The sequence below is a fragment of the Palaemon carinicauda genome, unplaced genomic scaffold, assembly GCF_036898095.1.
Source record: "Palaemon carinicauda isolate YSFRI2023 unplaced genomic scaffold, ASM3689809v2 scaffold692, whole genome shotgun sequence".
NCBI lineage: Eukaryota > Metazoa > Arthropoda > Malacostraca > Decapoda > Palaemonidae > Palaemon > Palaemon carinicauda.
Genome location: NW_027171974.1, coordinates 30,001 through 37,500, shown reverse-complemented (window position 1 = coordinate 37,500; position 7,500 = coordinate 30,001).

The window sequence follows — 7,500 nt, the reverse complement described above, 5'->3', positions numbered from 1 at the left end:
AGAAGAGAAATAAAAATAGAATGAGTGACAATGTTACATACATAAGTAATAGATAAACTATGAAGTAAAACTTACATTAACCTCCTAAAGTTCCATCGATTCATATATTTGATTGGGATGAACATTCCACAGTTTGGTCACAGCCGGAATAAAACTGGAATACTGTGTAATATCGGACCTTATGAAGGAAAAGCCACGACTTAGAATCAACTATGTATGAGTACTAAATAGTGAATAGTATAGTCTGGGAAGATCTGAATGGGAAGGTTGGTCATAATCATGTAAAATCTTGAATGTTATGTACCAACCGTGTGTCACACGATCGTACATAAATTATTTTGTATATATTATGCTTGTATCTGCGCTCTTCCCTCGCACTAAAAAGAACCAGAATAAACATGTCTGCGTGTTTCCTCTCTAACATTGTCTGTTTCTCGAACATGAAAATTCCTGTTGCCTTGAGGTTTTGTATATAAAGGAGAGTGTTCTTTAATAAAGTAACTCAGTTGTTTTCAACTTGCCTTTGAGTTCACAACCTTCTCTCGCTCGTCACAGTTATGCACGAAATTTGAATTGAACAACTGAGCGAAAAATTAATTCCCAGTCCTTAAATAAGGAATAATAGGCCTCAAATTTGTTTGACATTTCAATATAGGATTCCGCTTCAGAAGCCCAAACAGAACTATGTTCAAATCTTGACAGATTTAAAGAATTAAAAAATTCTTCTGGATAAAAGGGTTTCAAATAATTTTGAAATACTTTCTTGTACTATCTTGATACTGTACCCCACGTTTTTCACACACCCTCGCACAATGTAAAGGTATTTCTCTTTTTGCAAATATCGCTCTCCCCTCGCACTGCGAATAACCTATTTAAGCCTGCCTGTTCATGATTTATTTTGTTTGAATTTTTATGACGTTCTTGCTCGGAACGGCTTTTATATAAACTCATAATCCGCTGAAATTAAGGTAGTTGTATTCACTTCGCCTCTCAGTGAATAATATTTATATTTTTTAGCGGGAAAGTTTCCTAATAGCTGATTGGCTGGACAAAATCATTCTAACCAATTAGCTATTAGGAAACTTTTCCGAGCTAAAAGGGCGCCCCTGCGAGTCAATGCAAATGCGTCTCATTAAAATAATAATAATAATAATAATAATAATAATAATAATAATAATAATAATTTAGTTTCATCATTTTAAAAACAAAATTGGCAGTAACGGCAATGGCAATTAGGATGATATTAATGAAAATATTGTTTAAGATATAATCCAGCTTTTTATTTTTATCTTTTTGTCTTTAGTCTATGTGTAGAGAAATTTATATAAATTGTCCATTTAGTTCATTGAAAGATATTGATTTCATCAATTTTGGGATGAAATCAGTATAATGTTTGCAAGCATAGGAGTCTATTTTCTGTAAAAATTTTATGCGTTTATAATAGACAAGAAAAAAAAAGAAATGTCTTGAAAATTTCTATTTATATCCTATGAACAGAAACTGCAATGATTTTATATCTTAAAAAACAAAATAAAAAAAGTTTTATGCGTTTATAATAGACCAAAAACAAAATGTCTTGAAAACTTCTATTTATAGCCTCTGAATAGAAACTGCAATGATTTTTATATCTTAAAAAACAAAATAAAAAAAATGAATGCCTTAATTATCATCACAATAAGTGATGTAAGAATGCAGGTTATATATCTTTAGAAGATTCATTGATAGCATTAGGAATTTCCTTCAGTGTATTAATGTTTTTACTTGATTTATTCTTTACCTATCACTTCATTATAACCTTTCGTCATAATCATCAACACGAATAATTCTGAGATATATCAAACCTTACTAATCCGATAGAAATTTTAACTAGATCGAATCTTTCGTTGAACAATTGAATGAACACAAAAGCATCTTTATGAAAACACGTAGTGCCTTTCATAGTCTTGTGAATCGGCGTAAAAAGGCATTTCTCATTCTGTTAATTACATACAGAGCAAGTCCTCATTATACGTTGGTATTGAGAACGAGCCACGTGTGTTTAATAAGAAGCGTGATCCGGATTTTAGCTATTTTAAAATTCGTAATAATAGATTTTCTTTTCCATCTTTTGCAAGGCGTCTTATCCTGTATGTCATTATTATGAGTTTTTCCTTTCATTGGTAGAGTTGTCTTGATACTGTCGTGTGCAGTATGCTTACAGGTACACTAGAAATCGTGGACATCGTATTTATTATTATTATTATTATTATTATTGTTGTTGTTGTTGTTGTTGTTGTTGTTATTATCATTATTATTATTATTACATGCTAAACTCTAGTTGGAAAAGCAGGATGCTATAAGCCCAGGGCCCAACAGGGAAAATAGCCCAGTGAGGAAAGGAAACAAGGAAATACAAAATATTTTGAAAACAGTGACATTGAAATGAATATCTCCTATATAAACTATGAAAACTTTAACAAAACAAGAGGAAGAGAATAAAATAGAATAGTGTGGCCGAGTGTACCCTCAACCATGGGTGAAAAACGTACCCTTTCAGGTGAGGATGGCCGGTTCATCCCTGCCAAGATTCTTGGGCAGGGTATGGTGTACTATGCTAGCGGTATTTTCAGATTTTATTTTATAAGCAGGTCTTCTGAGAGCTATTTAACTTTTATAAGGACATCCTCGCTTTATGGTTTTAAATTGAATTTCGTTTTATTCTTCGTCTAGTCTTGGATAGTGCCATAGCCTCTGTACCATGGTCTTCCACTGTCTTGGGTTAGAGTTCTCTTGCTTGAGGGTACACTCGGGCACTCTATTCTATCTAATTTCTCTTCCTCTTGTTTTGTTAAATTTTTTATAGTTTAATTAGGAAATATTTATTTTAATGTTGTTACTGTTCTTAATATTTTATTTTTCCTTGTTTCCTTTCCTCACTGAGCTATTTTCCCTGTTGGGGTCCCTGGGCTTATAGCATCTTGCTTTTCCAACAAGGGTTGTAGCTTAGCAAATAATAATAATAATAATAATAAAAACTATATTGACGCCAATATGCAAGAAAATTCAAAATCAATCAATCAATCATGGGTGAACCCTTTAAAAAAAAAGGACTCTGAACCTTTAAGAATAAATTCAACTTCATCATTTTTCAGGCGTTAGATTTTCGGGATACCCAGAGTTTTACAGTGAGGCTGTATCCTCTATGTTTAGAAAAAAATACCTCCAGACCTCCAGCATATTTGTATGTTCTAGCCCAGTGGTTCCCAACCTGGGGGAAATTTCCCCCAGGGGGGAAATTTGAAGCTTCCAGGGGGGAAATAATTACACTACCTACTAACTAAAACAAGCGGAAAATGTCCTCATAGTACGTGCGCCAATTTGATGTTAGCCATTCAGTTGTGATATGATCATATCAGTTCTCACAGACATGATATTCAAGGGGAGAATTGGATTATCATACCCATTTCTGAGGCAGGTGAGTGGGCATGAGGGCTGGGCGGGGCATGAAGGGGGAAATCTGGATGGTTAAACTGGGTGCAGGGGGGAAATGACAGAAAAAAGGTTGGGAACCACTGTTCTAGCCACTTAATGCCCAGGTTTCCTCTTTGCTAAACATAACCATATGTTCAGTATAAAAGCTGGGCTTCAAGATAGCCAGTGACATATGCATGTTACTGTACACGCTGATTGGTTAAAAGTGCGTTAGTGCTTAATTTTCTTTTAGCCTGCAATTCACAATTTCATTCACTCTTTCATTTTACATACGTTGTTGTTCCTCATTCTGAAAATTTATGATATAATGATATTACATGTAGTAAAAGTGCGTTAGTGCTTAATTTTCTTTTGTTCCAACACAGAATACTTACCTCGAACTACTTTCTTATGTGCTTAATTTTCTTTTTTCTTTTAGCCTGCAATTCACAGTTTCATTCAATCATTCATTTTACATTTTTTGTAGCTCTTTATTCTGAATATTTAGAATATAATCATAATACTGTACATGTAGTATGTACCTTCAAATTCAATAGTCCGCCGACTCTCACAGACCTTTATTTTCAAAGAGTAGCGAGTGTGTTGGGACTTTTGGATTTGGCTGTACACTGTTCACTATAGTCTCAGAGTTCTTGACATGAAAACTTTAAGTGTTATAGACTCAGATACCGTAATATTTTTCTTTATATCGTTGTACTTCTTCCTTTCTTACATCTTGCTGTTTAACCTCTTAACCTTCATTTTCCCAGTCAGGAAAACCCCAAATTTTCTAAAACGTTCTGAAGAAATTGTAAAGGCAACTTATGGGAATTAGCCGAGACCAATTTTGTAGAGCCTGTGTTGGTTGTCTATCATAAGATATGACGGAGAATGTTAATGATGAGTAAATTTTAAGTTGTTATAAGATATGACTGAAAATGTTAATGATGAGTAAACTTTAAGTTGTCATAAGATTAGACTGAGATTGTTAAGGATGACTAAACTTCAAGTTGTCATAAGATATGACTGAGAATTTTAATGATGAGTAAACATTAAGTTGTCACTCAATAGAACTGAGAATGTTAATGATGAGTAAACTTTAAGTTGTCATAAGATATGGCAGAATGTTAATGATGAGTAAACTTAAAGTCGTCATAGGATATGACTGAGAATGTTAAGGATGAGTAAACATTAAGTTGTAATAAGATATAACTGAGAATGTTAATGATGAGTAAACTTTAAGTTGTTATAAGATTAGACTGAGAATGTTAATGATGAGTAAACTTTAAGTTGTTATAAGATAAGACTGAGAATGTTAATGATGAGTAAACTTTAAGTTGTCATAAGATATAACTGAGAATGTTGATGATGAGTAAACATTAAGTTGTCATACAATATAACTGAGAATGTTAATGATGAGTAAACTTTAAGTTGTCATAAGATATGACTAAGAATGTTAGTGATGAGTAAACTTTAAGTTGTTATAAGATAAGACTGAGAATGTTAATGATGAGTAAACTTTAAGTTGTTATAAGATAAGACTGAGAATGTTAATGATGAGTAAACTTTAAGTTGTTATAAGATAAGACTGAGAATGTTAATGATGAGTAAACTTTAAGTTGTCATAAGATATAACTGAGAATGTTGATGATGAGTAAACATTAAGTTGTCATACAATATAACTGAGAATGTTAATGATGAGTAAACTTTAAGTTGTCATAAGATATAACTGAGAATGTTGATGATGAGTAAACATTAAGTTGTCATACAATATAACTGAGAATGTTAATGATGAGTAAACTTTAAGTTGTCATAAGATATAACTGAGAATGTTGATGATGAGTAAACATTAAGTTGTCATAAGATAAGACTGAGAATATTAATGATGAGTAAACTTTAAGTTGTCATAAGATATAACTGAGAATGTTAATGATGAATAAACTTTAAGTTGTCATAAGATATGACTAAGAATGTTAGTGATGAGTAAACTTAAAGTCGTCATAGGATATGACTGAGAATGTTAAGGATGAGTAAACATTAAGTTGTAATAAGATATAACTGAGAATGTTAATGATGAGTAAACTTTAAGTTGTTATAAGATTAGACTGAGAATGTTAATGATGAGTAAACTTTAAGTTGTTATAAGATAAGACTGAGAATGTTAATGATGAGTAAACTTTAAGTTGTCATAAGATATAACTGAGAATGTTGATGATGAGTAAACATTAAGTTGTCATACAATATAACTGAGAATGTTAATGATGAGTAAACTTTAAGTTGTCATAAGATATGACTAAGAATGTTAGTGATGAGTAAACTTTAAGTTGTTATAAGATAAGACTGAGAATGTTAATGATGAGTAAACTTTAAGTTGTTATAAGATAAGACTGAGAATGTTAATGATGAGTAAACTTTAAGTTGTTATAAGATAAGACTGAGAATGTTAATGATGAGTAAACTTTAAGTTGTCATAAGATATAACTGAGAATGTTGATGATGAGTAAACATTAAGTTGTCATACAATATAACTGAGAATGTTAATGATGAGTAAACTTTAAGTTGTCATAAGATATAACTGAGAATGTTGATGATGAGTAAACATTAAGTTGTCATACAATATAACTGAGAATGTTAATGATGAGTAAACTTTAAGTTGTCATAAGATATGACTAAGAATGTTAGTGATGAGTAAACTTTAAGTTGTTATAAGATAAGACTGAGAATGTTAATGATGAGTAAACTTTAAGTTGTTATAAGATAAGACTGAGAATGTTAATGATGAGTAAACTTTAAGTTGTTATAAGATAAGACTGAGAATGTTAATGATGAGTAAACTTTAAGTTGTCATAAGATATAACTGAGAATGTTGATGATGAGTAAACATTAAGTTGTCATACAATATAACTGAGAATGTTAATGATGAGTAAACTTTAAGTTGTCATAAGATATAACTGAGAATGTTGATGATGAGTAAACATTAAGTTGTCATACAATATAACTGAGAATGTTAATGATGAGTAAACTTTAAGTTGTCATAAGATATAACTGAGAATGTTAATGATGAATAAACTTTAAGTTGTCATAAGATATGACTAAGAATGTTAGTGATGAGTAAACTTTAAGTTGTCATAAGATAAGACTGAGAATGTTAATGATGAGTAAACTTCAAGTTGTTATAAGATATGACTGAAAATGTTAATGATGAGTAAACTTTAAGTTGTCATAAGATAAGACTGAGAATGTTAGGGATGAGTAAACTTTAAGTTGTCATAAGATAAGACTGAGAATGTTAATGATGAGTAAACTTCAAGTTGTTATAAGATATGACTGAAAATGTTAATGATGAGTAAACTTTAAGTTGTCATAAGATAAGACTGAGAATGTTAGGGATGAGTAAACTTTAAGTTGTCATAAGATATGACTGAGAATGTTAATGATGAGTAAACTTCAAGTTGTTATAAGATATGACTGAAAATGTTAATGATGAGTAAACTTTAAGTTGTCATAAGATAAGACTGAGAATGTTAATGATGAGTAAATTTTAAGTTGTCGTAAGATATGACTGAGAATGTTAATGATGAGTAAACTTCAAGTTGTTATAAGATATGACTGAAAATGTTAATGATGAGTAAACTTCAAGTTGTCATAAGATAAGACTGAGAATGTTAGGGATGAGTAAACTTTAAGTTGTCATAAGATATGACTGAGAATGTCAATGATGAGTAAACTTCAAGTTGTTATAAGATATGACTGAAAATGTTAATGATGAGTAAACTTTAAATTGTCATAAGATAAGACTGAGAATGTTAATGATGAGTAAATTTTAAGTTGTCGTAAGATATGACTGAGAATGTCAATGATGAGTAAACTTCAAGTTGTTATAAGATATGACTGAAAATGTTAATGATGAGTAAACTTCAAGTTGTCATAAGATAAGACTGAGAATGTTAGGGATGAGTAAACTTTAAGTTGTCATAAGATATGACTGAGAATGTTAATGATGAGTAAACTTCAAGTTGTTATAAGATATGACTGAAAATGTTAATGATG